Below are 27,758 nucleotides of genomic sequence, written 5' to 3'. Positions count from 1 at the left end.
TATGTATCACCCAAAGTCTGAAAGAAGTCTAAGATTCAAAACCCTTCTGGCCCCAAGTATTGCACATAAGGGCCCTGCAATCTGTATTTGTTACAAAAGCAGATAAAGTCGTGTCCCATCAACTTCTCTATCACATAGCTAGAATGTCCTCCTCACAGTTATCACAGGGCCAGCTTGCCCACCTCTGGGCTCCCAACATGTATCTGTGTCACCAGCCACAGAAGGGCATCTGGGGTTCCCCAGTCATTCATTGTCCAGGAACAGGAGCTCAGCCTTTCACTGAACAGACATTTGTAAAGATGGGATACTAAAACGCAAACCGTGGGCTTCCCCTTCCATGACATATACCTTAAAATTTAATAAGAATAAGCAGAAACCCATTTAAAAGTAGGTAAACATGTCTGTGGGCCTACGAGCAGGCAATCTGTTTGCTGGGCTGAGATGCATCTTAGATTGTGTCAAGTGACATCCCATAGCGGATTATTATGTTAAATTATAGGTTTGATAAAAGAGAAAAATTACAGGGAAAACGTCTCATGTTAAGCTTTGTGGAGGGCAAAACACAGCGCGGAACAACAGAAAGCCCCCAACAGTTGTTTTTGGTAAAGGACGGATCACGTTTCTAGAAAAAAAACAAAAAAACAAAACAACTTCCCTTGTTTTCCGGCAAAGCATTTGGCCCTCTTTATGGGAACCTGGCAGAAAGGCAGCGAGGATGGAAACACTCAGGTCTGATTGTCAGAAGAGGGGACATCTGTCAGAACCCAACTGTCCCTGTGTCAGAGCTATTCAAGCCGGCCCACATTGAAGCTACTTCCCAGCATGCCTCACTTCTTCCTCTTTTTCCCTTCACAAAATCCTCAAGGAAGAGTCGCTCGGTTATCTGCTATAAGCAGCACCAGACATCCACAAAGCAAGTGCCAACTGTGTTTGTAGAACAGAAGTTGGTTCCCTGTAAGTGTTCCACTCGCTTTTTGCAGAAGGAGGTGACGACATAAACTGTGTCCCACACACAGAGATGCCCTTGGCCCCCGCAGTTATAGAGCCACGTGCCAGTCAGGGCAGGCGGACAGGGGCTTGCCCTACTTTCAAGGCAATCACCAGCTCTTCCAGCCCTCTCCCTGCATCGGAAGGAGCTGCAAGCTCAGTAATCAGGGATGCGTCATCTCTACTTGTCCTGATTCCACAGACTCTCTCCGTTTTCAGGGCAATCACACAAATGCGGACTGGCACCGGAAACACCGCACACATCCTGGTTAGTGCAACGCAAACCTAAAAGGTCTGTGTGGTTTGGGGCAAGGGATTCTCGGTCCTGGAACAGTTTTCTTTCTGAAGTGAAGTCCAGAGCTTTGTCCATGATGTAGTGTTAAACTTCCCAAATCCACTGCTGGGCCCAGGGAACCGACTAACTATGCAAATTATCCTGCTATCTCTACTTTTGAAGATGTCACAAATTAAGACTCAGCCCCAAAAGAGACGCAACTCCAATCAAGGAGAAGATAATCAAAGCTGAATAAACTAGGTCACTGGATTTACTTCTGAATTCAGTGAGTTGGACATGTGTCTCAGTATTAATCTACAAGAGCAATCACACTGCCCGCCTCACATTATACAGAGGAAGAAGCCAGGAACGAGGTAATGGTGACTAAATGCTTTCTAGTAAACTACATTGCTCTCTTTAGATGATGCCACAGTACAATAGTTTGCAGTGTGATTTTTGTTGTTAAGCTTGTGAATAATCAAGCAACTTTTCAAGCCAACATTTCTGTAGTCCTTACAAAGATGAACACTTCTGAGGGACGTGAACACTCTTACTGGTGCTAAGGTGGTGTGATTAAGGTTGCCCCCTATAGGCTCATGTGCTTGAATACTTGGTCCCCAGCTGGTAGAACTGTTTGGGAAGGATTGGGAGGCGTGGTCTTAGAGAAGGTGAGTCACTGGGAGGTGAGCGGTGAGGTTTCAAAAGATGCAAATCTCATTCTTTCTCTGTGTTATGCCTGTAAATCAACAGGGAATGTGGTGCTGTAAGCTCTCTCTTCACCCTATCATCATGGATACCCAACCTTCTGAGATCATAAGCCAAACTAAAGACTTTCTTTAAAAGTTGCCTTAGCCTAGGTGTTTTATCATATCAATATCAAAGTAACTGAGACAGATGCCTATCATTTGGCAACACAGATAAAATGGTACCTAATTAACACCAGCTTCCCTTCTGAATACTATCATCCCTGCACCATGGACATAAATATATATATATATATATATATATATATATATATATATATATAATAACATACATATGTGGTAGAGAATATATAATATACAGACAGCTGACACAAGATTAAAAAACAACCCCTAAGATTTAAAATTCTGGTAACTCAACTTCCACTCTACTGACCAGACTATTCTGTCACCAAAATAAATGCAGAGCAGGGAGCTTCCACTGCCCAAGGCTGGCAGCCCTGAGCAGGACTGTACTCTTCAACTTTTGTTACATGACTCGTGATTGGAAGCACTCGGTAAGATAACCCCAAAGGGCCTCTCAGCTCTTATAAAAAATAAAGCACTAAATACGTAATTTTAGCTTGTCAGAACTAAATAGATAAGTTTTGAAAGAAAAATATTTCCCAAAATGGGGCCTCAGTCACAGGAGGCAAGAAGAAACCAAACCAAACCAAAACAGAAGGCTGCACACTCCACAAGCTCCTTGTCACTCAACTCTTAAAATCAAAACATCGCGAGAAATTAGCAACATTATCGGAAACGGCTGTGACTGAAACTAAATAAACTAAAATGAAATGAAACATTTCTAGAATCCCTCATGATTTTAACAGAGACCCACTCGTAAATAAGAGCCCCCACTCCTCCTTTGTTATTCAAACCTAAATACTTTCAAACAAGTGGCTGCTAAAGAATGAGCCAGGCACTGATTAATTTTCTTTTAAGCGCTTCGTCTAAATGATTGATTAACATGGCATATTCTTCACCAAGGTACGCTCACCTCGGAGCCCCAAAACAGCACATGGCCTAGAATTTCGTGTCAGATTTCTTGGGGGTGGGATGAGTACTTACTGGTGCCAACTAGAAGGATCTTGCTTGAGTCTATATTTAGCTAACACATAGCCCATCCAATTAATCTCAAATACTATCTGATTTAACACCAAACAGGAGGAGCTTGTATTGCTGGTCCCCATCATTTGTGTGTATGTGCGCGCTCGTGCGTGTGCGTGTGCATGCGGTATTTACGTGACAATAAATACAATAAATACTATCACGACAGTGACCATGGCTAGCTAAATACTGCAACTGTCAAAAGTAGAAATGTTTGAGTTTTAAAACCATCACAGCACTGGTCAGCCACACTCAGAGGGCACTTTCTCACAACGAAGGGAAAAAAAAAATAATCAGTGCCAAAGAAATTGCTTTGAAACTGGACGGTCTCAAATTCTAAATCTGCCTTCGCTAAACGTATGCTGTTGGACAATTCGTTTAACTTCTTCAAGTTCAGTGTCCTGTGTGTGAAACCCAGGTGGATGACAGTTAGCAGACGGCTGTGAGCTCACAGCTCTCAGGATCCCATGAGAACAGACGTTCAGTAGGGGCACACAAATTTGCTTCTGACTCACTGTCGTAGGCAAAAACTTTCTGGCACATAATGGGTGTTCAAGAAGTGAAGAACAACAATATCAACCAACCAGAACCCCCCAACACTCCGAGGGACTAAACCACCAACCAGAGAGTACACATGGAGGGACCCATGGCTCTAGCCACATATGTAGCAGAGGATGGCACGGTCAGACATCACTGGAAGGGGAGTCCCTCAGTCCAGTGGAGGCTTGATGACCCACAGTAGGGGAATGCTAGGGCAGTGAGGAGAGAGTGGGTGGGCTGGTGGGGGAGTACCCTCATAGAGGCAAGGGAGTGGGGAGGGGAAACTGGGAAAGGGGGACAACATCTGAAATATCAATAAGTAAAATAACCAATAAAAAATGAAAAAAAGAAAGAGAAGTGTTTGGGTGAACTGGTGAATCCACGGTGCCAGAGGAATGCTCAACAGGTAAATGCACCTGCCTCTGACTAAGCCTGCAGACTTGAGTTCAATCTCTGAGACTACAGAACAGACGAGAAGGAACTTCTCCGTGTTGTTCACATTAGTGTGTGAAAATACAACACACACACACACACACACACACACACACACACACACGATGTGGTCAAAGCATTTAAAAGACCATCACACCTGGCACTCAAAGTATCCCTGGGTTAAAACATACATAAGCTATCAGAATGTTGGTAATGAATCTTAACACAGGAACCTTAATCAGGGGGCTGGAAGGATAGCTTACCATGTAAGAGGGCTTACCGCTTCAAGAGGACTTGAGTTTGGTTCCCTATGAGCACACCCTAAAGTTCATAACATCTGCAATGCAATTCTAGTTCCAGGGCTCTGATACTTTCTTCTCACTTTCATGGGTGGGTGTACGAGTTTGCATGCACACGCAGAAAGAATATTAAACAAACACACGTATGAACAAAACTTCAAAAGCAACCTTAATTCGTCTCAAGGATGCAACAAAACACTATGAACAGCAAACCCCATGGGGTTAGTGCACGTAAGAGTGTTATCTTTGTACAGCAAAATGATCTCTCTTTGAAATGCCAAATACATTTTAGCTGAATTATAATACAATTCATCTATAAAATCGTGATCCAGATGGACGTAAACATTTGTCATTTCCACACCTACAGGCTTCTATTTCCCCTCTCTTCTTAGACAGAGTCTAAGGTGCACAGGTGCGGCCAACAGATGCTGTGCATCAAAATATCACACAGCAGGCACCTAGACGTTAGGTTTTTGGTTTTTTTGTTTTTGTTGTTTTACCAGTGCCTACTACATATGATGAGCCAGAATGGGGGTGGGGCATTGGAGTTACTTTTAAATCCCATGCTAATGATTGTGGGGGACTCTTAAACAATGAAAAAAAAAATCAGAGAAACAGATGCAGAACAACAGATATGTTTTTCGTTCTTTATCTCAAAAACCGTACACCGACTTGTTTTAATATTGAAAAAATGACAAGGATCTAACCAATATCGGCAACTTCTTAGACCTTAACACAGAGATATAGAACATGAGCAAGTCTGATGGGAAAATGAGTTTACGTTTATTTAGCGTGGGTCTGGGTGCTGAATACTTGGTACAGCATCCTGTGGAGGTCAGAGGACGACTTGTAGGAGGTGGTTCTTTTTCCAACAGATAAGCCCCAGAGACCAAACTCAGGATATAACCAGTCCCCATGAAGATCTTTCCCAAGGGCAGCCTGTACCCTGACATTACTATTTGACACGCGTTGACTCCATAGACTGGTAATACAACATTATGTGACATCAGAGGGATTCAGAATGACGCTGCAGCAAAATGTATCCACGCTGGCTTCTGAATAAAGGCCTTGGAAGTGTCAGCAAAATGTATCCACGCTGGCTTCTGAATAAAGGCCTTGGAAGTGTCAAGTCTTTATCCTTCTGTCTTCTCAGATCTTCCCTTGACTCTTAGCCACCATATGAATGAACAACCTCACCTCAACATTCAGAACTTCTTTTATAACACAAGGCTCCACCCCGATCACAATATGCAGTTATCATATGCATATGCATATGCATATAAAGATGATTAGTATCTGTTATCGGTAATATGTAACTTAAAATCTACATAGATTTCAAATCTTTTTAGAGCTCAGAAGGAAAAGAAAGATTTCAGGTGGAGCAGGCCTCCTGCATTTTCAGTTGCTAGAGAATGTCTCGGTTGAAGTCTCTTTGCTGCTCAAACTCTCCCACCATGATCACTGCGGAGGTCTTAATATGCTTGCTCCGTTCAGAAGGGTGCCCGTGGCATGCTTCTCACTTATGAGCCCTGTGATGCGGCCGTGACGACGTTAGAATTCTGTCTACTGAACACTTTCCATCTTACCCACCTCCCCAAAAGGACAGAAAGCGATGAAATATTACACACCCATTGGAGACCCTAAGAGCTTCTGTTAGCAAAGCTACTGGCGCAGGCTTGAGACCAAATCCTGGCTTCAAGGTACAGTAACTTCCAGTGGACTCATAATTAAGAGACATTCCAAACTCAGTGAGGCCAGTTTCAGGTGAAGCCAAAGAGTGTGAGCGTCCGTGGTTCTCCTTCAGACCTTCTGGTGCCGCTCAGCGCTGGCGTCGTTCACACAGAAGACTGAGCAGAGGCTGGGTCTCACATGCCTCCAGTTGGTAGAGAATATATCTAGGTTGCTGTTTTTAACACCCCACTTCTCCTCACAAGGCAGTTGCATGAAAACCACTGCATTAACCCTACACCTTCATTTGAAAAACTCACAGAACGACTCAGAACAACTGACATCAAGAACAATGGGATACAAATCTAAGAACGAGTTAGAACAGTCAATGTCACCAACATGTGGAGTGAGCGATCCAGGATCTAAAGGGGGATTCTTGATTTTTGCCCTCCTGAGTCTAGATGTGATGAAATTTAAAGAAACATTCAAGTTTCTAGAAATAAAAATAAGGCAGAGAAGTCATTCTTCTGGATGAGAAGGTCTTCAAAATTGAGTTTAAAATCCTTTGGCCAGAAAGGAAGCATGTATACATGACTTTAGACTTTGGAACTGTGCCATAACAGAGGTCCGGATGGAAATGTATTCCGTTCTCGTTAATCAGAACTCCAACCAAACTCTTGTTTACACATGAAGTGCTTAACTAAAGAACTCAATAATGAGAACCAACTGCATTTTGATTTCCCCAGCACTGAGTATAGAAGTGAAAGTTAGGTACACAGTTTATTTTTCAAATTGTAAGGCAATGGGATATTCACTGGTAAGAAAAATTGCGTTTCCTGGGGCTGTGATAGAACCGGGAGAATGTGAAATGAGCAGACCAGATGATACAGCAGAGAAAGTGCTGGCTCAGCAATGCTCATTCTCAGGGAGCACGGAGAGTCCCATGATTCCCATGTCCTGGTCACTCTCAGTGCTGTGTGGGCAAAGTCCTCCCATACCCCTAGGAAGCTTCTGGGGGCATTACAGGCAAGCTCTCCTCCTCAGGAAGGCCCACATTGAGGTCCTATTTACAATTTACAGTCAAGTTGTTTTCAACGAAGCCATTATCTTTCAGTGAAAACATCAAGGATTGATGAAGAATTTTCCTTCGTAAGTTCATCAGACAATTTCACATAGTAAACTCCTTTATTTATTGAGGACCGGAGGGGCAGAGTTAAGTGATGCTTAGAATAAACAAAGCCAGACAAAAATTCTTATTCTCTTCTCCCTCACTCCCCTCCACCACGCTGTCTCCAACCCCCAAAATATATATGCTAACAGTCATTAAATAAAATTGTTATGATTTTTTTCTAAAAGAGCTAGAGAGAGGGTGCCTGTGGCAGGACACAAACGCACGATTCTGAAGACAGAATTGTAAGAGGAAAATGCATCAGCAGGGTGAAAAGCAAGCAGAAGAAGGTCTGGGCTGGGTTGGGTGAACAGGGGGAAGGAGAAATGAAGCCAAGGATTGTTAAGAGATGAAAGCTCAGGTTTGTACACTGGGAGAGGAGATTCCAGGCTGAGGAGTTGGTGAGTACAGTTCTCCCGAGGCAGACGCATATCACGGGACCTTGCTTAACTCCACTTAATAATACAAAACATATGAGCCCTTCAGATAGAATGTAGGCAGGCTCTAATCATAACGTCAAACCAAAGGGCGGGAAACTCACATATTAAAGTATTTCGAGCACTAAAAGTAATACCACAGATGATGACCTAGTGATCCAGTCATGGAAAGAGAACTTACGATTGTGACAAACACAGACTGGGAAGATTCTTCCCAGGAAGAAGGGGTGTCTGGAGGAGGGGAATGTTGGGAGACTGACCAATTTCGGAAATGCTCACTTAAGATTAGACGCTATCTTATACTCCCATTCAATCTTTTAGTGTGTCAGAACTATTCATATTGCTTTTCAAACAGAATCCACATCGCATTTCAGCAGGTCATTCTTGGCTCGATTGACACTTCAACTCACGAGGAAGGCAACCCCAATCCGCCTTGGTCAGCTATGATCAAGAACACCCTGCTATTGTTTGAACAGATTTTGTTATGAGCAGAAAGAGCAAACTAAGGGGATTAAGAGGTGTCTTGGGCCTCTTCAGTTCTCTGTAACTGCACATGGAGCAGAAAGGGGCTTCATGAAAGAACATACAGCAAATCTTAGGGTCAACGCTCTCAGCTGAGATGCCTGTCTGAGGGCAAATGCAGCCCTTGATCTACATAGGAGATACAGACTCTCAGCAATGCCACTTTGCTTCTCAATAAAGTCCTTGAAACAAAATCAAACCCGGTGAATCAAAATGGCACCTTATTCCCCATATAACTATCTCTCGTCTTCTCTTTGGGTTTTCTGGAGTTTCCAGATGGCCCTGCTGTGTGCATTGATGTTTCCATGTCTTGAATTTCTCTCACTGAGCTACCATAACCTGGCGTTCACCCCAAGAAGAAAGCACTCAGGGATGAAGAGAAGACAGAGATGTGGAGGCTGGGTGTGCACAGCCTGCATAGTGATGCCTCCTTTATACTTCCTCACCATCAGCTGGGCCAAGGGAAGCAAGGGCTCACAGGACCATCTGAATCCCTGAAGGCTGAGCAGATCCCACCTAGAATCAAGTTTCCCGTGTTTTCCCTCCCTGTCCAATCTTTTGCTGTTCCTCTACCAAGGTTCATTCTGCTCTACTGCAGTCCTGGTGAGTTTGCTTTCCACGGTCAGAGTCACCTTCCTATTTCAGTGATTTTCAAGTTTTAGCTGGACCTCTCAGGCTCTCAGACTGACGAGGCTTTTAAGGCATCACTACACAGACATCCCCAGGACCTTCCCGAAGGACCTTCCCTTGGGTTCTCCCACTGTTATCTATCCAATCCCAGTAACTCCTCTGACGGATGCAAACTCTGGGAACGGTAGGGTCATCCACCCTCACCGGCCTTGGCAGTAAGCATTAAAATTACCCTCCTAAACAAGCAGGATTCTTCATGCCTCAGTCTCTCTCCTAATTTTCACGATCTTTATTCTTCCTCGAAGCACCCGTTGCCACCGCTGCCTCTGTCCTAACCAGGAGCAGACTTGCACACATGCTTGTCTCAGGACTGAAGCTCGGTGGTGATTGGTCTGACCACTCTGATTGTACAAAAAAAGAATGTGAAGCCTTTAAAATTAGGCACTTTGCATAAAGGTACAGAGTGGTGGAACCAGGGTGTGTTCATGTGTTCTCCAAAAGCTAACATGGCCCCTAATCTAAGGCATTTCTTTTCCCAAAGACAATATAAAATTGTTTAAATGGCCATTTTGGATTTAGTACTTGAATGACCAAACAAAACACTGAAAAAAACTTAATAGCGTGTTACATTTCTTCACAAATTGCATTATTTTTTCCTATGTGAGTTTTAGCTTATGTCGGTGATTTTTTTTTAATTTTTTTCTGTATGTGTGATATATGCACCTGCTAGCCTGTGTGCTGTGTGTGTGTGTGTGTGTGTGTGTGTGAACATGTGTGCAATGTCATGCATGTGTGTATGTGTATGTGTATGGAGGCCAGAGGTCAACATCTGGGGTCTTTCTCATTTTCTATCTTATTCTTTTAGACAGGGTCTCTCTTACTGAGTCTGGATTTCACCAAGTGATCAGACGAGACCATCAGCATTGAGCTTACAGACGTAAGTCACCACATCCGGTACTTGTATGGTCAATAGGGATCTGTATTCAAGTCCTCATGCTTGAAGTGGGAGGTACTTTAACAGCTGTGTTATTTCCGATTGTGAATCTCAATCTCAATCTCCCTCCCACCCTCCCTCCCTCCCTCCCTCCCCTTTGTGTGTGTGTGTGTGTGAGTCTGTCTGTCTGTCTGTCTGTCTGTCTGTCTGTCTGTCTCTCTTTAATGGGCGAATGATTATCCTGCTAGGATAAATCATAATATGAGAATGTCAGTGCACACCCACAGGCTGAAGGCAGATCAGGAAGCTGACTCTAGATGGTTGGTTTATTTTGTGCTGCTGTTTCTTTAGGTCAAGAGACACTTGAACTTGACATCTAGAGACAGGATAATTCTAACGTTGGCCCGGATTCCTCTTGAAGGACAGGAAAACAATCCACTCAGATAAGGAGCCTAGGGAGCTATCTTTGATCAGACCGGTAATACAGGCACTCAACTACACTAATGTGACCAAATAAGACATTTTACAATTTTAGCCAGAAGAGGCCCCAGGCAAGAAAAACACTAAACTGAAATCCAACTCCTAAATGGGAGTCTGCAGGAATAACAGGTCTGATGGTAAGCCAATACAATTACATTTCCCCTCCATTGAATATTTTACTGAAAATTGAGTGGGAAAAGTTTAATTTACTACTATATGTTTAGATTTTATTCTGGACTACAGGGCCTTTTAAGGTTCTTCTCCATAGGCATTTGTAGAGATGGCCTCCATTTTGGAAATGTGATGTGGCCCCGAAGAAGGGAACATGAGGGAAAGAGGCTGATGCCCAAAGGGGATGACAGCTCACAGGTGTGAGAGCGCAGCAGCAGGTAAGGCCAGACTCTTAGAAAAAGTTCAGCTTCATGACCAGATAGATCACTGCAGCTCCAAAGGTCTCCTTTGGATTCTATTTTGAATTCTAAGGACCAACTAGGCTGTAGTTTACAGTGACTAAGGGTTCCAGGGTGTGGCTCACATTAGTGTATCTTCTCCAGATATGAATAAAAGGGAAATAACTTTGTATAACCACAGTGTACCTGCCCCCTTCAGCCCCAGCACTACTAACATCAAGTATAACATCTGCACTGAAAAGTTCTGGCCCCATTGAGTTCCATATATATGAGAGCTTTGTAAGACAGAAAGATATCTTCAAGACCCAAACAGCTCTGGGGGAGGACCCAGCTTAAGGGCTTCAAACCCTTAAGACAAACGTTTCATCACTGAGCTACACGCTTGTTGTAATTTTGATCAAATGATCCTATCTACTCAGACAAATATCCTATCAGGGTCAAGGAAAATTAATTCCAGCTGCAGATATAGTAAGAACATATACTTTCAATTTTTATTTAATCCTTTTGGATCATCTGGCTATTTAATTGTTATCATTCCTATTTAATAGATAATAAAATCTATTTAATAGAAAATAAAAACCTTTATTCAACCTGTTTTAAACTTAAATTTTACAGAACTTCCCAGGGCAAGTATGGGTCCCAAGTGGTAGACCAGTAGGCTGGTATGGATTACAAGTGGTAGACCAGTAGGCCATTCACAATGAAACCCATACCTTCTGAGTCAAGGCCAGGGCTCTTTGACTCTCTCTTGAACATCTGTACTATTAATTTACTATTTATTTATAGTGCACCATCTCCCTAGAGTAAATGCTCACCTAACAACAACCAGAAAGCTGGAGAGTTGCTGAGTCAGCAGTCCCTAAGGCACTATCACTGAAATGTGTCTCAGACCCAGTTCTATCAGAGGTCACCAGAGACTCTAAGAATAATGGCTGCCCAGACCCAACTCCAGTCTCACTAAAGGTGAATCGATGAATGCCCCTAGAATTTCCTTTTTCACTGCCCCCCTCCCCTGATCATTCTGTTACATTTGAAATCCATCGTGTCTTATTCTTTGCAAAGCTGTATTGTCATTTGGAGTCTTGCACTTGATGGAAACCCTATATTCTGCTAGGTGATTATCTTTTAGATTCTGGGAATTTTACACAAAGCATCACATAATTGTCTTTGAGAGTCACCCTTGGATCAAAATCCCTAATGTTTGCCTCTATGGAACAAAGCAGGGAAATAAACATGGTAGCAAAAGTGTTAAGGCATGTACTCTGAACAGGCCTACCTACTCTGAACACACACCTAGAGATCCAGTCAGCTGATCTCATTTGATCTTTCAGGTGGCACCAGCACCACTTCAGAGATGGACAACTTTGTGAATTGATGACCAGCTCCATATCTTTCCGTTGGTGGTTCTCTAACTCATAGCATTCTCATCATTCACAAAGACAGCTGCTCCCTGTGGGTTTCTGTTATCTACATCTCAAGAATTTCAAGTGTCTTAGGCTGAACAAGTAAGTCCATCCCATTTCAAAGCCGTATACTTAGCCCGAATAGAGAGCTACAATCAGGCTGTTCATTGTCCTCTAAAAGCACACATTCCCACCACAAGGACCCACCTAGCCACAGGCCCAAAGCAACATGCCCACGTAACTCTGGAGGTGCAGGGTTGGGGGCAGGACACTGAACACTGAATAACTCAGAGTAAGCAGGCTGAGATCATCCCTCTGTGAAGAGAGGACATTAAAATTGAAGAAACTGGTAAGTAGGTAGTGGACATCTGGTTGTTTTCCTTCGTTAAAACTAAATGTCCACACATAGCAAAGAGGAATATATATTTACCCTTAGAAAACTTAATTGTGCTTACTGTTTGCTGTGTGTCAGGGAAAGCCTTTTGATGTGCAGCCCAGAAGGGAACAACTCAAAGTATAGAAAGAAAGAAGCAGAGAGAGGTGGGGCCGGAAGACATGGCTTCTAAATTTCTCCTTCTTTAAGGTAACGATCAACACTGTGCAAGACCGACAGGAAATAATTGTTGTTAAAGAGTGTGAATAAGAATTTGTGTTTAATAACTATATATTATTAGACATTTCCCTTCCCTTCCCAGTCTCTTTACTCTTTACTCTCATAAAACGTCCATGACTTTACTGTCCAAGGTGTGAGGGGACCCATGTATACGTGAAAAATCTTCTCCCGAAATTCTGCGATGCAGAGAGAATGGCTGCCCAGCAGCACTGAAGGTGGAATTCTGTTGACATAAGCTATGATATCATTCATGTGGATGACTCTACATGCATGGAAATAATATCACTGGTTCAAACACTTATGAAACCCTACGCATCCCGCTCAGTGTTTGCATGTGGTGACATTTAACCCTCACGCCTTGGAGAGTTAAGAGTCAGGGAAAGCTTATAAATGAGTAAAGAGACTAAGAAGGAAAGGAAATTGACCAACATGATAGAGTTATTTACAAAAAAGGCAACAATGGGGGGCTCACACCGGGTGCGCCTTATTTTTAGACACAATGTCATGCATTCGGGAAGATGCTTGTCAAGGATGCATCTCCAGACAGCGACGAGATCTCCGTGTTTTCAGTGCTGTCAGAATACATTTTAAAGTGAGTGCCTATTACTTTTAGGAATGAAGATGTTTTCGTTGGAAGGGTAAATAGAAAGGAAGATTTTTCTCATCTTCTGTCTATCTCACTTCTGTCTCTAATGACTGGGAAGTAATATTTAATCTCTAACTACACACACACACACACACACACACACACACACACACACACACACACACGTATTTGGAGTTAAATGCCAAAATGTCAATCACTCAGAAGAAAAATTGTTACTCTTGATTTCTGAAAAAAAAAAGTAAAAGGATTAGTTAAACAGGAAAAATATCCGTTGCTAGATCCTCGGTCTTGTGGTTCATTCTCCATGGATCACCAGATGAAGTCTTCCTCCCTGCTCGAACACTTTCAATGGCTCCTCCTCTCTACAGAGCAAATGCAAAGCCCTTCCACAATCACTCATAGCTTCATCTCTCACTACTACTTCCTGGTATGAAAGGTAAATCTTAAATCTCACTAGTCTTAGGCTCCTTACTTCTGAAATGTCTTCACAATGTCCATATCTTAATAAAGGCCAAACTGTCCACCAGGGTCAAAACAGTCAGATATAGGGGGGAAAAAAGGGAGGGCTCAGTCTTCCAGCAAGATGGCGTATCTAAGAAGGGTAGTTACCTCTCACACACACAAAGACACAAACATAAACACTCAACAACATAAGGTGTCAAAAATGCACAGCTGGGGTTGGAGAGATGGTCCTGCATTTAAAGCACTGACAGCTCTTACAGAGGACCTGGGTTCAACTCCCAGCATCTCCATGGCAGCTCACAACCGTCCTATTCCAGGGGATCCTACACCCTCTCTGGCTTCCTTGGGTAGCAGGCATACATAGGGTACACAGACATATATGCAGGCAAATCACCATACACATAAAATAACAAATGAATTCACAAAACATTTTTATATGTTGCCTCTGGTTCAGATTTGGAATGGTCCCCACAGGCCCATTCTTGAAGCACTGGTCCCCAGACTGGGGCATGACTAGAAACTTATCGAGTAGATAGAGCCTAACTTGAGTGAATTGGGCTGAGGGGAGGGTCTTTTGGAAGGTGACATTAGGGTCTGTTCTCTTCGCTTTCCTTTTACTTCCAGCGGATATGAGGAATTTACACCATCAGCCCTCCAGTCATGATGTGTTGCCCCACTACAGGTCTGAAACCAAAGGTCAGGGACTGAATCCTCTAAAACCAGGGCTCAAAATAAACATCTCCCCTTTCAGTCAACCGCCTCAGGTATTTGGTACACCGAGAGATCCCTACCATACTCCACACGAATGGCAAACCATACCCATGTAGATTATGACATCAGGTATGTGGCAGCATTAAGTTACGGAGCACTCCTCCAACTGAGTGATGGCCCATGCACTGTTTTTTAAAACCAGAATTTTAAATTTCAGCTGGTTTAAAGAACTCTGGGACTTCTGTGTGCATTCGGTGCATAAAGAAAACGTAAGCAAAACGAAATCATCTAGGCATTTATGAAACTACAAAATACTTGATTGATCCTATGGCTCGTGACTGCACAGTCACCACCACTGTCTTTCTGCATGCTACCACCCGTGTGTCGTCACCAGGAGCACCAGACGCGTGCATGCTCCAGTGCATTCTTCTGAGTGTCTGTAGATGCAGCTGGTGTCCAGCTTCCTGTTTCTAACACACAGACCCTAACCTATGAGTCAGAGCCTCAGCATTCTCTCGGCCGCACAACTGACACCGTGAAATACAACCCAGCACTTTGAGTCTTTAAGAGGAGGAAACTGGGGATTTATGTGATGAGATTTGGAGCTTGGGTTAGAGGAACACACTACTTGAGAATGCAAACTATATATATATATATATATATATATATATATATATATATAGTTATATATATATATATAGTTATAGATATAGATACAGGTACAGGTACAGATACAGATAGATATAGATATAGATATAGATATAGATATAGATATAGATATAGATATGGATATGGATATGGATGTAGATGTAGATGTAGATATAGATATAGATATAGATATAGATATAGATGTAGATATAGATATAGGTACAGGTACAGATACAGATACAGATAGATAGATATATAGATATAGTTATATAGATATAGATAGATAGAGAGGGGGGCATACACAGGGTATACAGATATATATGCAGGCAAAACACCATACACATAAAATAATGAATGAATTCAGAAAAAAGTTTTACATGTCGCCTATGGTTCAGACTTGGAATGGTCCCCACAGGCCCATTCTTGATTCACTGGTCCCCAGACAGGGGCATGACTGGAAACTTAAAGAGTAGATAGAGCCTAACTCATATATACACACACACATATATATACACACACATATATATCTTATGTGTGTATATCTATATATATATATATATCTTATATGTATATATATATCTTATATATATATCTTGTGTGTATATCTATCTATCTATATCTTATATGTATATATATCTTCTATGTATATATATATCTTGTGTGTATATCTATCTATATCTTGTATGTATATGTATATATGTATATCTTGTATATATATATCTTGTATGTGTATATATATATCTTATGTGTGTATATCTATATCTATATATATCTTATATGTATATATATCTTGTATGTATATATATATCTTGTGTATATATCTATCTATATCTTGTATGTATATGTATATATATATCTTGTATATATATATATCTTGTATGTGTATATATATATCTTATGTGTGTATATCTATATCTATATATATCTTATACGTATATATATCTTGTATGTATATATATCCTGTGTGTATCTATATCTTGTATGTATATATCTTGTATGTATATATATATATTGTATGTATAATATGTATTTATGTATCTTGTATATACACATTATATACATACAGCGTTTTCCCCCTTTTGTATCACAGGAAGGACCAGTACCATCGCCCAGCACTGAATTACTTCAGCTTTTGCCCTGCTTCCATCTGCTACCTCCCTTCTCAGTGATCATCTCCCTACACTACACTGGTTCTCCCTGACACCGACTAGAGTTGGTGGGAAAGGAGACAGAATGCCCACAGTCCTCCCTTGGAAGGTGCCATCCTCCTGTGTGCTTAATACCTTGTAGCATGCTCTTCTGATACAGCAAGCCTGCTGGAGCCTGTGCACTATACGCTACAGCCAGGGAACACGGAGGACACCAGAGGATCTTTCTATTAGAAATAACCGCTGCATATATGACCAGGTGACTTCAGTGCTGCGAGCGGTAGCGATGCTTCCTGGGCATTTCTTCTTAAGTAACATGCCCCAAATTATCTCTTATTCAGTTGCATAAATACTGAATGAGTGAGGAGTTAAAACTGTTCAGGGATAAAACCCAGGACGAATAAATCCCAGCCCATACCATGCACTCGATCTAGTATGATTGGAGGGAAAACAATAATCACAGAAAAAAAAAAAGTTAGACAATGTATTTGTTTTCTAGGCTTAACATAAGGCTACCTCCCTCCGTGTGTGTGTGTGTGTGTGTGTGTGTGTGTGTGTGTGTGTGCACATGCACATGTGCAAATGCTTCTGTGGATGCACATATGTGTGGTTTGTAAGAAAGTCTGTAAGAACAATGTATCAAAATGTCAGCGATCTTAAAATTAAGTTGTCAGCCTTTCTTCCACACTGCAAATTACAAAAGAATTAGGGGGTTTGGAACTAATAGAAGCTTCCAGTCCTGCAGCGTGCAATTTAACCAATCATCGCAAGGTCTAAAACCACAGCACCAGAGACATTTCACCAGTGATCTGCAGGCCTAGCGCCTAATTTAGACTCCTCTACCTCCACTGTTCTCAAGTCCTTTTTTCTTCTCTCTGCTTCAGAAGCGTGTCCTGGAATAGCCGAGTCATTTAGTAGGAACCACCCTGACTTCCTACACCATTACCTCATCAAGGCGAAAGCATGGCAGTCATCTTTGCAAAGAGCCGTGCAGAAGACAGCTGTGACCCATGCACGGCTCTTCCCTTTCCCCTGCTGAGATCACACCAGGTTCATAATCAAAGCAGCAAATGTACTTCCTGGTCTATAAGGCGCAACGGTAGAGCATAGGGACACCCTGAACCTGAGGTCGTCTTATCACCCGTTAGGACGAGACGACGTGTCTCCGCACTAGAATTCTACAAGGCTCAAAAGGTCAAATTACAAGATAATATCAGCAAAGAAAGCCAAGTTGTAATGGAAACTAATTACCCGCAAATCATGGCAGAGAGCTCCTACATCTGTCAAGTCCCTCTGGCTTTTCCACCTTTCCCCAGTCAGCAACAGTGAGTACATCGCATAGTGCCACCAACTTGGAGGGTATAAAAGATACTAGATATTTCAAAGACAGCCCTAATGATCTAAACCCCCCAAAAATGTAAGTACGACATTGCAACAGAACAACAGCGCAGACAGGATGAACTACCCACTTAATGAATCGAAAGACGACGGACTTGCTCCTTCTTTAATTTTTAAAAGACCCTTAAAAGAAAAAACCCACAGTATTTTCTTATGGAACAGGATTATTCAATGATTTTTACTCTTTCCCATCCGTATGATACCTTGTGGTGCTGTTCACCGTGAAAGCCTCATTGCAGGCATCTGTAGGCTTCGATGGTACTCCAATGGTTCTGCCTGCCCCGCCCTAATTTCCTTTGAGCCATAGTGATGTCACAGCCCCAGCCCAGGGATGATGTCACTGCTCCAGGCCCTGCTTCCTTTGTATCCATGACAAAGGCAGTGGCAATGGAGCCCTCCAAGGGCCCTGAGTGTCTGATGAACTCCCAACAAATCAGTGACCAGTAAACCTCTGGAAAGGAAGGGTTGCTGCAGAGAAACCTGAGATATGGGTCTCCGTGAGGAGCCTACACTCTACCCTAAAGCTGACACTCAGAGGGGAAAGCTGTGAAAGGTACTTGGAAAAGACTCTGAGGACGGAATTATTAAGATGGCCAGCGTACTCCACTTATGACACCTCTCTTCCGTTATACTTGAACTCTCACCAGAAGAAAATATTTCTCAGGCTACTCTGGGACCAGGTCCACTTTCACTGCCATGCAATCACCAATTTGCACTTATCAACTGTAGAACTTCTGCGGCGCTAACTTTAAAAAGATGGCCGCACTGGCCTACAAGAGGGGAAAGCAAAGCTAAGCCAATCTCTCCACACTCACTCCAGCTCAGCCACCAAGGGCAGCAGCAACAGCTCTCTGAGGTCACAGGTGTCTGCTGCCTCTCTGCACCCTACCTTAGTGCACCCTACCTCAGTGCACCCTACCTCAGTGCGCCCTACCTCAGTGCACCCTTAGTGGCTTTGCCACTGGGTTTTCTTTAAAATAAGGTTTTCTCATAATTTATCTGTGTTTATTTTATGTGCGTTGATGTTTCCTCTACATGCCTGTCTCTGTGAAGATGTAGGGTCCCCTGAAAATGGAGTTATGGACAGTTGTGAACTGCCATGTGGTTGCTGGGAATTGAATCAGGGTCTTCTGGTACTGACTCATCTCTTTCAACCCTGACATCAGAGTTTTAAAAAGACACACACACACACACACACACACACACACACACACACACACACCCAGTCAAGAGAAATAAACTCGAATCTTGTATTTCCACAGAAACCAAAGTTGGCCTCAGTCCAAGGACCCAGTGGGAACTGGCAAATGCACTCTCTAATCTAAACCATATTTACACCTAAGGAACTTCCTAAAAATTAAATGTAAATATGTCACGGGACACTGGCCTTTGACCTTTAGCTCTACAGTCCTTGGCCTAAAGGTGTTTACGCGCTACAGAGGTCGCTCTTCTGGTTTCCGATAAACCTCTCAGAACACAGGCTCTGTTTCTGAAAGAACTTGCTGCGAGACCAGTTCACGCAGTTGCTTGTGCTTCTAATTATCTTGCTTCTCTAAACCGTTGGGGGAAAAAAAATCATAGTGTAAATAATTCAATACTAGGCATTCAGCTTATTCGATCAGTGTTTTGAAAACTAACAAGGGAGAAGCATGCTTCTTCAATTTAGAGATTATTTCCGCTCACAGTAACTTTGTTACTCCAAACAAAGGTTTAAAGGTTGATGCCACAAGGACCATGCAAGTCAAAGACAACAGTAAGGACCACTGCTGAGTCAAGATTAGGATCATCAAATCCCTTCCTTGTCCTCAGGTTCACTCCTGCGGAGCCCCACTAGACAGTAATGGCGCTGCATTCATGGCCTCCGGATATACGTGGAGTTTCATCAATTTTGTTTCATGGAGGATTTAAAAGGCCGAGTAAGATGCAAAAAAGAAATTTCTTTTTAGCACCGTACATCATGACTCCTTTTCTTGGTTAAGTTATGCTACCAAGAGTAACTCTCAGAACATCCAATCGCCCTATAGATCCCGAAAAGGGCCCCTGAAAACCACAGCCAAGGATGTCTGCAAAAGCAATTCCATAAAGTAATGTAAAAAAAAAAAAAAAAAAAAAAAAGCTGAAACGCCAACTTAAACACGTAATGGAAGCATTGCGTTATATTAGCAGGACTGCCTGGCCCTCTCAGGACTGCTCAGACTCCGTGCTTAATTAATACCACATGTTCCCTTTATCATTCGATTTGTTCTGTAGCACTCTTCCCAACTTGAACCCTGTTCTGCAAAGACAGGAGGGTAAATCCCCCCGCGACCTCCAAGAAAACTTCAGATCAGTAAATCTAAAAGGAGAAAGGGCAAGAATGCTCCCACCAGAAGGACCACACTTACAATCTGAGAGGTAACCACACCCACCGCATTGCAGAAGCTGTGAACTTGGCACCCGGTGCAGGGGGTAGGGGGAAGGGGAAGAAGTAGGGCGCGATTAGAGAGCAACCCGAAAAAGCAAGCCCCCCTGGTGCAGGAGCCTAGGCGCGCCACTCGCAACTAGTAGGGATCCGAGTCCTGCGGCCCCCCAGCCTCCCCGCCCCCACCCCTCCCTCGACCCGCAGTCCGGAGGGCGCCAGGTGAGCCGCGCCCGCCCGGGTGCACTGGTCTGCAGGCCCGGGCGCGTTCCCGCCCCATGCAGGGAGCCGTCCCAGGGGCGCGCGGCCGGCAGGTGCCCAGGCCCGGAGCAACCTGGCTGGCCGGCCAACGGCCCGGGGACGCTGGCCACTCGGGGAAGGAGGCAAGTTACGTAAAACCGGCCGGCCCCGCCGCGGAGCCGAGATGCTCCGAGCTCCGCCGCGCCCGCCCAGGGCAGGGACGCAGAGGCAGCCGCAGCCTGCAGGCGCACAGCCCCTCCCGCGCACAGTCCCCGGCCTGGCGCCGCAGTGTCGCCCCGAGCCCCCGCAAGCTCCGAACATGGCGCCCCGACCCTGGGCTCCGCGCCGATGGCTAGAGAGGGGCGCAGGGCCCGGTCGCCCCCGGGGGCCGGAGCTCGGAGGGAGGCCCCCAGGGCGGAGGCCGAGCTAGGCGAACGCAGCGCAGCGCAGCGCACCGGGGTCCCGGAGCCCCGCGCGCCTCGGAAGTGAGCCCCCCTCGGAGCCCCTCGGCCGCCAAGGGCAGAAAAGTTACCTGGGGGAGACGCGAAGGCCGGGCGCGCCGCGGCGTGGGGACCGGGCTGGCGCTGGCGTCCTGCTCGGCGGTGCGCAGGAGACTCCGCGCGGGAGGAAGCCGCAGCTCAGGGCTCCCCCGCCCCCCTTTGCAGGAGGCACGGAGGCTCCGCGGAGCTGCGGCGGGGCCCACGCCCAGACACCAGAGCGAGGGAGGCCAACCTCGTCCCGGCTTCCCTCCCGCGCGGGGGAGGGGGCCGCCGCAGTTCTTTAGGACACCTAGGTCCTCTAGATCCTAGCTCTGGGGACCGCGACCGCGTAGCAGTAGCCTTTGGATTTCACTTGGAATATTACAGGGCCTCTGGGTCCCCTCCACTCCCTTTGCAGAACCCCGCAGGGAGAGTGGAGAGAGGCTTTTTTTTTTCTTTGACCTTCCGGTGAATTCTTTATGGGCTTGGGAACTGCAGTATCTCCCCTCCCTGCCCCCAACCCTCCCGTTTTGAAATTGGAAGCGTCTTACACAGGTTCAATACTCCAGATATTTAAGTTCCTAGAGAAGACCCGAGTTAATTAGGATGGTAACTAGGTTTTGGGTCTCTCTGCAGCTCCCTCTTTCCTGGCATCTAGAAAGCTGAAACTGAAATGGAGAGAGAGATAGACATACATCCTGACTTGCTGGTGAAAGAGACTGCTTAGTTCTCTGGTCATCTCACACACACAACTGCCCTGTTTCTTTAAGGCTCCTAAGGCCTTTCTCAAAGCACCTAGTCACTGGCCTGAACTCCTTAAGGGAGGGAAAGAGATTCACGAACTATTGAATTTACTAATGGATGGCATAGATACACTGCAAAATGAATGTCTCCAGCAGAGATGTGTGGTGGCTCCCTCTGTGAGCAGGCCTGAGGAGATAGAGTCTTGGCCTGGGTATCTAGAATAGAGACTATGTCAGTAGAGACTATGTCCATTGCCTTGGCTGGAGAAGAGGGAACTTTGATACCTCTCTGGAAGAGAAGGTTAGGAAATTATGTTACTAGTCTGCTATAGAGTTTAGGGACTTGTGTTCTGTAGATGTGCACCTCTGGGAATTTAAATTCTGAGTGAAGTAGTCTGACATAAGCCATGCTTAAAGAAAAAAAAAAAATCACAGACCATAGGGTAGATAAGCAGATTCCCGGCTGCAGAGAGAAGGAGCCTATGGTTCAGATCCAAGAGCCGGAGGTAAAAAGCACCCAGAGTTCTTTACGATTAACGTGTAAGGGTTCAAATATCTAGTATGCGCGAGGGCCACCCATGTTAGTATAGAGACATGTGTACATGTTATATATGCACATCCGTGGCTATGTTTCATAAATCAATGAATGGAGGCAGTGTGTGTGTGTGTGTGTGTGTGTGTGTGTGTGTGTGTGTGTGTACAATGAAGGCCTCTTCTTTGAAAGTGGACACGAACAAACCGTATCGTTTACAACAAACACAAACTTAGCAATTATCATTTGAGACCCAGATGGCTCCAGGCTTTCATTCATTTTGATGCAATGTTTTCTAGATTTTTTTTAAAGGAGTTGAATGCAGACTGTTCTCTCTGTGACTCATGAATCCTCGTGGATACATCGGTGGTGGCATGTGGGTGACTATTCTCCAGGGAGGAGGGAAAAAAAGCAGTAGAAGGCTAACTGTTCTGTTTGGAAGCAGGAGTACCTAGTTAGTTATCCTAACAACCTGCAAGTTTAAGGACTGCATTAAGAACTATATATGTAGCTGGGTTGGTAGAGAACTTGTCCTGGTGTACAGGAAACCCCAGTGCATGCTGGATCCCTAATCTCAGCACTTAGCTAGGTAGGGGCAGGAGGATCAGAAGTTCAAGTCTTCCTCGGCAACACAGCAAATTTTAGGCTAGCTCGTCTCACATGAGACAGCATCTCATCCCCCTCACACACCTCGCCCCCTGCATACACATCCTGTATTGCAGGAGCCTTTGGTAGTCCTCTCTGTCTCCCCACGGTGCCTCGCAGGGAGCATTGCAAGCCAGACCCATATCTTTGCTAAATGAATGGAGAGATGTTGACTATTGGCCGATGCTGCCTCTTTACATGGAGGATTCAGGCTCCTTATGTAGGCAACAGCAAGGCTATTTTCAAAATTCCTTAAGCTTCCATGTTCTAGGATTCCATAAAGCTCAAAAGACGCCGTGGACTGAGGAGCTAGCCACCGCTCAGGGCTTGCCTTGTGATCGAGAGGACCTGAGTTTGGTCATTCAAAACCAGGATAAGAGAATCAGTCCTGGTGATGGCACATCAGCACTTTGAAGGTGGAGACAGGGCTTGGAGGAGAAACAGCAAGAATAATGGATAGGACTTCCAGGCCTATCAAAAACTCTCATGTCAAAAAACAAGGAAGGTCAGGCATATAAGGAGCGACATTCGACGTTGACCTCTAGCCTGTACAAGCACACACACACACACACACACACACACACGCGCGCGCGCATGTATCCACCTACAAATAACATATACATCTTAAGGCCTTCCCAGTACAAGTAATATACTAGTAGCCCATCTAACGCCCATTGGAAAATAAAATATCCAACTCTTCCACATAGAAAGGAGAGGGAGAAATAGTAGAAAGTAAAAGTTTGGGTAACGCGATTCTATCGATCACAGCTGGATTTGCCTGAATTCTTCACAACCCCTTTCACTATTGCAGGTAAAGTGGCTCAGACCTCAGGGAAGCCCTCACCTTCCTAGTGCAGAAACCCCGTGCTGCTTCTTCTCCAACAGGTTACAGAGAAGTGGTTTTGTAGTCCATTTCTAACTGAGATTTACAGCAATGCTACCAGGTAAAAGCCTCTCTGCGCTGCCCCCAGAACGAGTGGTCATTTTACAGGAGAATCCGGGTTTGGTATAGACGGTATCACATGGGGGACGCCGCGCAAATGCAGAAGCCTACGAAATGCAGGGAAAGACTCTGTCTCTGCAGCTTAGGTCTCAGGATCCCCGTTCTGTTCTCCCCCACACACACTCAGGCTTGCTCGATAACGTTTATGTTACTTCTATGCTTCCTACTGTTGCTTTACTGCGTACACTATGTAAGCATCACTGAAGGCCAACAGCCATGCAGAATTCTATCCATGGCTCGACCTGAGAAATGCAGCCTCTCTCTGATACAAAATGAAGAGGCAGGTTTCCCCAAGAAGCTCCATCCATATGCAGGCAGCTGTGTGCAGCGGATTCCTCCGTACTCACAGCCCCTCCACCGTCTGAACAACAGTGATTGCTCCCACTCAATAACCAAGGCAGGGCGAACAGAATTTCCAGGTGGCCTTGGCGGCAAGATACGTCAGCTTTACGAACAAGATACCACAAGAAGTGATGGGAATCTGACTGTTGACCCTATCTGAAGATCCTCCAAACATTCGAGGAAGGAAGACTGGGGTTTGAGCAAACCCCCGGACGTACTGCTTCATTAGGCAAACACACCATTTGTTCTCATCTGCTCACTTTAGGCTGCAGGCTTAGTAACAAGTTAACAGCCTTTGAAGGAACCAGTCTAGGCCTGCTTTACGTTCAGAGGAATGTCGGGCACCCGGATTGCATATCGAATCCTTGAAATCAGGACACAAGTCTTTAGTCACAGTGTTACCGGAGATCGTAAATAAGAAATACGAGGATGGAGGCATAATTCAAAAGCAACGGGCGTCTCTCCCTCTGAAATAAGAATTCATTTAAGAGTGCCTAGTGTCTAGATGCTCAGAATGGTGCTAAGCTTATAGCTCATTAAGGCTTCCAGATGCTGGTCCCATCGTGGGTGTGTGTACTGATCAGTTTAGAGGCTGGATAGATGCACGGCACAGACGGAAGGCACGATTCTAAACCCACCAGCAGCTACAAATGCACCACAAAGTGCGCAGAAAAAAAAATATGAGCATTTGCGAAGGAGCGAGTTTTGACATGCTAACATCACTGAGGGAAGTCACTCCCGTTCGGCAGAATTCCTGACTTGTCTCCTTTCCCTCATATAGAACCTAAAAGTCGGGTCAGTACACCTTGTGTTTCACTTTATTAAAACACACCCTTATAATTTTATTTTCTCTAAATGTTAGAGCTTGGTCTCGGTGCTTTTCAATAGAGTAACACCTAGCAATACAATTGTAAGAGTTGTTTTAACACCTAGTCCTTTGTAGAGCTGAAAACACTCAATGATTTTATTCTTCTCTTAAATAAAAATAAGACTCCATTGTGAATGGTTTCTATCTGGGAGTCTGGTATATAATATAAAGAAGAGAGCTGCATGGAAGAAATGGAAGCTAGAACGGTGCAATTTCATCCCACTTCCAAATAAAATAAATACACACACAATGTTTTGACTCTTGGGAATTCTCCATTTTGGGTAAAAACATTGAGAATGGAAGATGCTAATATGTAATAATTGCTAAATTCAACTCCCAAACAGCTGACTTGCACTGAGCTGTTCTGAGATGTTTAAGGTTCTTGACATTTTCTACCTCCCTAAAAAGGCACAGCAATAACAGCAGCCAGCCTCCAGCCTCCGTGTCTCTCATACAATCGTCAATTCTCCTAATCACCAATTATATTTCTTTCAGTGGTTATTAACAATTAGTGGAGGGAGCGAGGAGTGAGAGGCATCCGGAAGCTGGCTTGCTGACTTGCCAGACAAACTCAGGTTTACATTGCCCTCTTTAGGCAAGCTGGGGATGGTGGCCAAAGGAGACAGCTTTGGGTCTTAATTGGTTCCTGATGTCCAGGACTCCCCACCCCCACCCTGAACCCCTGTCCCTGCTCACTGCTGTTTTTGTCCAGCATGGGCCCACCCTGAAAATCTGATTTCATTATAGTGTGCAGCTTCCAGACCGCTTTCAGAATCAACAAAAATGATATACGGGATGTCTGTGTCACTTGAAACCAATTTTCAGGGCATTTCAAAACAGCCATAGTTGCCGTCTCTGCCCTTATCAGACTTGTATCAGGGATATATCCACATATCCATGACTCGTTTGCAGACGGTAGAGATTGGGAAAAAATATCAGTCTCCCAAACTAGATTGCACACAAAACCACCTTCTGAGCTGATTCTGTCTCCGGAACAAACATAATCACAGCACTTATGTCAGACTCACCTTGACATATGACTAATAATGAAATGTTTACGGGTGGTGGCCCAGACTATGCAAATCAGAAGAGGTTGGGTAGCAATTCCCCCAAGTGATTATAACTCGCTTAATCTTGATAGCCACTGATCTAGGTGATTGATCAAATGACCATGGGTCCCCATGGGTGACATGTTTCACAGAAAGGTAAAAGAATACAAACTGTAAGAAGAACTTTGCACACACACACAGACATGTGTGCACATACAGAGACACACACGACATACACACACACACACACACACACACACACATACACACTCACACACATACAATCTGGACTGCAGCAGCCTCATTAAGACCCAGAAGTGAGATATGCCCAAAGCATCCACACCATGCACATACACACACATACCATATATACACACCACACACACATATACATACATACACACATATACATACATACACACACATACACCACATATACACACCACACACACACACCACACACACACCACACACATACACACCACACACACACATACACCACACACACATACACCACACACCCACACCCACACATACACACACACACACACACATACACCACACACACACACACACACACACACACACACACACAGGGGATCTGGACTGGAACAGCCTCATTGAGACCCAGAGGTGAGCTATACCCGTGGCACCCACACCACGCAGTTACTTCACATTTTCCAGAAGAGCTATTGCTTGGAACTTGTCCTTGGATGCATCAGCCTGCAACAGCAGTTCATTAGCAGTAAGTGCAGCAATAAATAACAATGAGAGATCGTTCTGTTCCCAGCCCCAGCAATAATTGCATTAGAAGGCCATTTATGGAAGACTGCAATAATGGTACATCCCTCACCTTATTTTCCAAGCACAGGAAACATCTTTACAGAATTACCAAGGGGTGCCACACTGAGATGGGCAATCAAGGACTCATGTCTGGCTGTTTGGGGTAAGTCTGGCATTTGACTGATTGAAACCCAAGAGATAGATTTTCCTAGATTAATATGTGTTGGGTTAATGTACCCAAAGAGGCATTTCTCATGCTAACTAGTAACCACATTAGGTAAACTGATGAGAGCTTACAACTTTCTCTCCAAAGGCATAGAACACAGGATTTTCATGAAACAATGCTTTTAAATCAACACGCTGTTGATTTTTTTTCTATGAACCTTGTGTTTGTACATCGATTTAAAGCACTCTTTGGTTTTATGAAAGGACCCACAAGCATTAGAAATCAAGGTGTGGTTTCATATCTATAGTGTGTGGAACCAGTGATGCTTTCCTTGTTCAGGCCATGTCAAAGAATTAGGATTTGGCTCAGTAAGTGAGGATGGATCATGGTTGTGATGTGATCAGGGCTGTCTTGAGAGCACTGCATCCTGTGGCTGTGCCATTCAAGGAGACACCAGCAGCTACCTGTTAACGCTCCAAGGGACTCCTCTTGCTACAGGGTATTTGGGCAAGAGCATCCATAAAATACTATCCAATACAGAGATGAAATTGATCTTCAAGGGTCTGTCACCCAGGAATACAGGGGTGTGTGCCTGTATTTCCCATACCTGCAAGCTTTGCCTATTACAGATTGAGATACATTTGATGCTGTGGTGGCGCTTTCCTCTAGGAGTCTAAAGACACCCCCCCACCTCCCCTTCCCTGAGAAGGCTCTCTCAGACCCTCCAACCAATCTGATCTGCTCAACTTACTGTCGCTCAGAAGACCTGTTTTTAACCTCTGAGCCAGACTTTACCAAGTTACTGTTTGAAGTCAAGGCATAAATACTCAAAATGGAAAACCCAAAAGGTTTTTTGCTGAATCCTTCTGAGGCATCACAATGTTGGTTC

General features: G+C 44.4%; 1 protein-coding gene across 50 annotated transcripts in view; it reads right to left on the bottom strand.

Annotated features, from left to right (window-relative positions):
- Epb41l3 (erythrocyte membrane protein band 4.1-like 3) overlaps nucleotides 1–27,758 on the bottom strand; it is a 204,411-nt gene that overhangs the window by 103,018 nt on the left and 73,635 nt on the right. For 4 of the 50 annotated variants that reach the window (NM_053927.2, NM_001395722.1, NM_001395724.1 and 1 more), the window contains exon 1: nucleotides 20,792–20,997. The exons of 39 other annotated variants lie outside the window; for them this stretch is intronic. The gene's annotated coding sequence lies outside the window, so the exon portion shown is untranslated. Of the gene's footprint in view, nucleotides 1–20,791; nucleotides 21,137–27,758 lie in introns of those variants that run through there. 7 more of the 50 variants (XM_063266551.1, XM_063266547.1, XM_063266571.1 and 4 more) reach the window with 7 other exon arrangements.

The sequence above is a fragment of the Rattus norvegicus genome, chromosome 9 (assembly GCF_036323735.1).
Source record: "Rattus norvegicus strain BN/NHsdMcwi chromosome 9, GRCr8, whole genome shotgun sequence".
Lineage (NCBI taxonomy): Eukaryota > Metazoa > Chordata > Mammalia > Rodentia > Muridae > Rattus > Rattus norvegicus.
The sequence above is the reverse complement of the archived record's forward strand: the minus strand, read 5'-3'. Positions and strand labels throughout refer to the sequence as shown.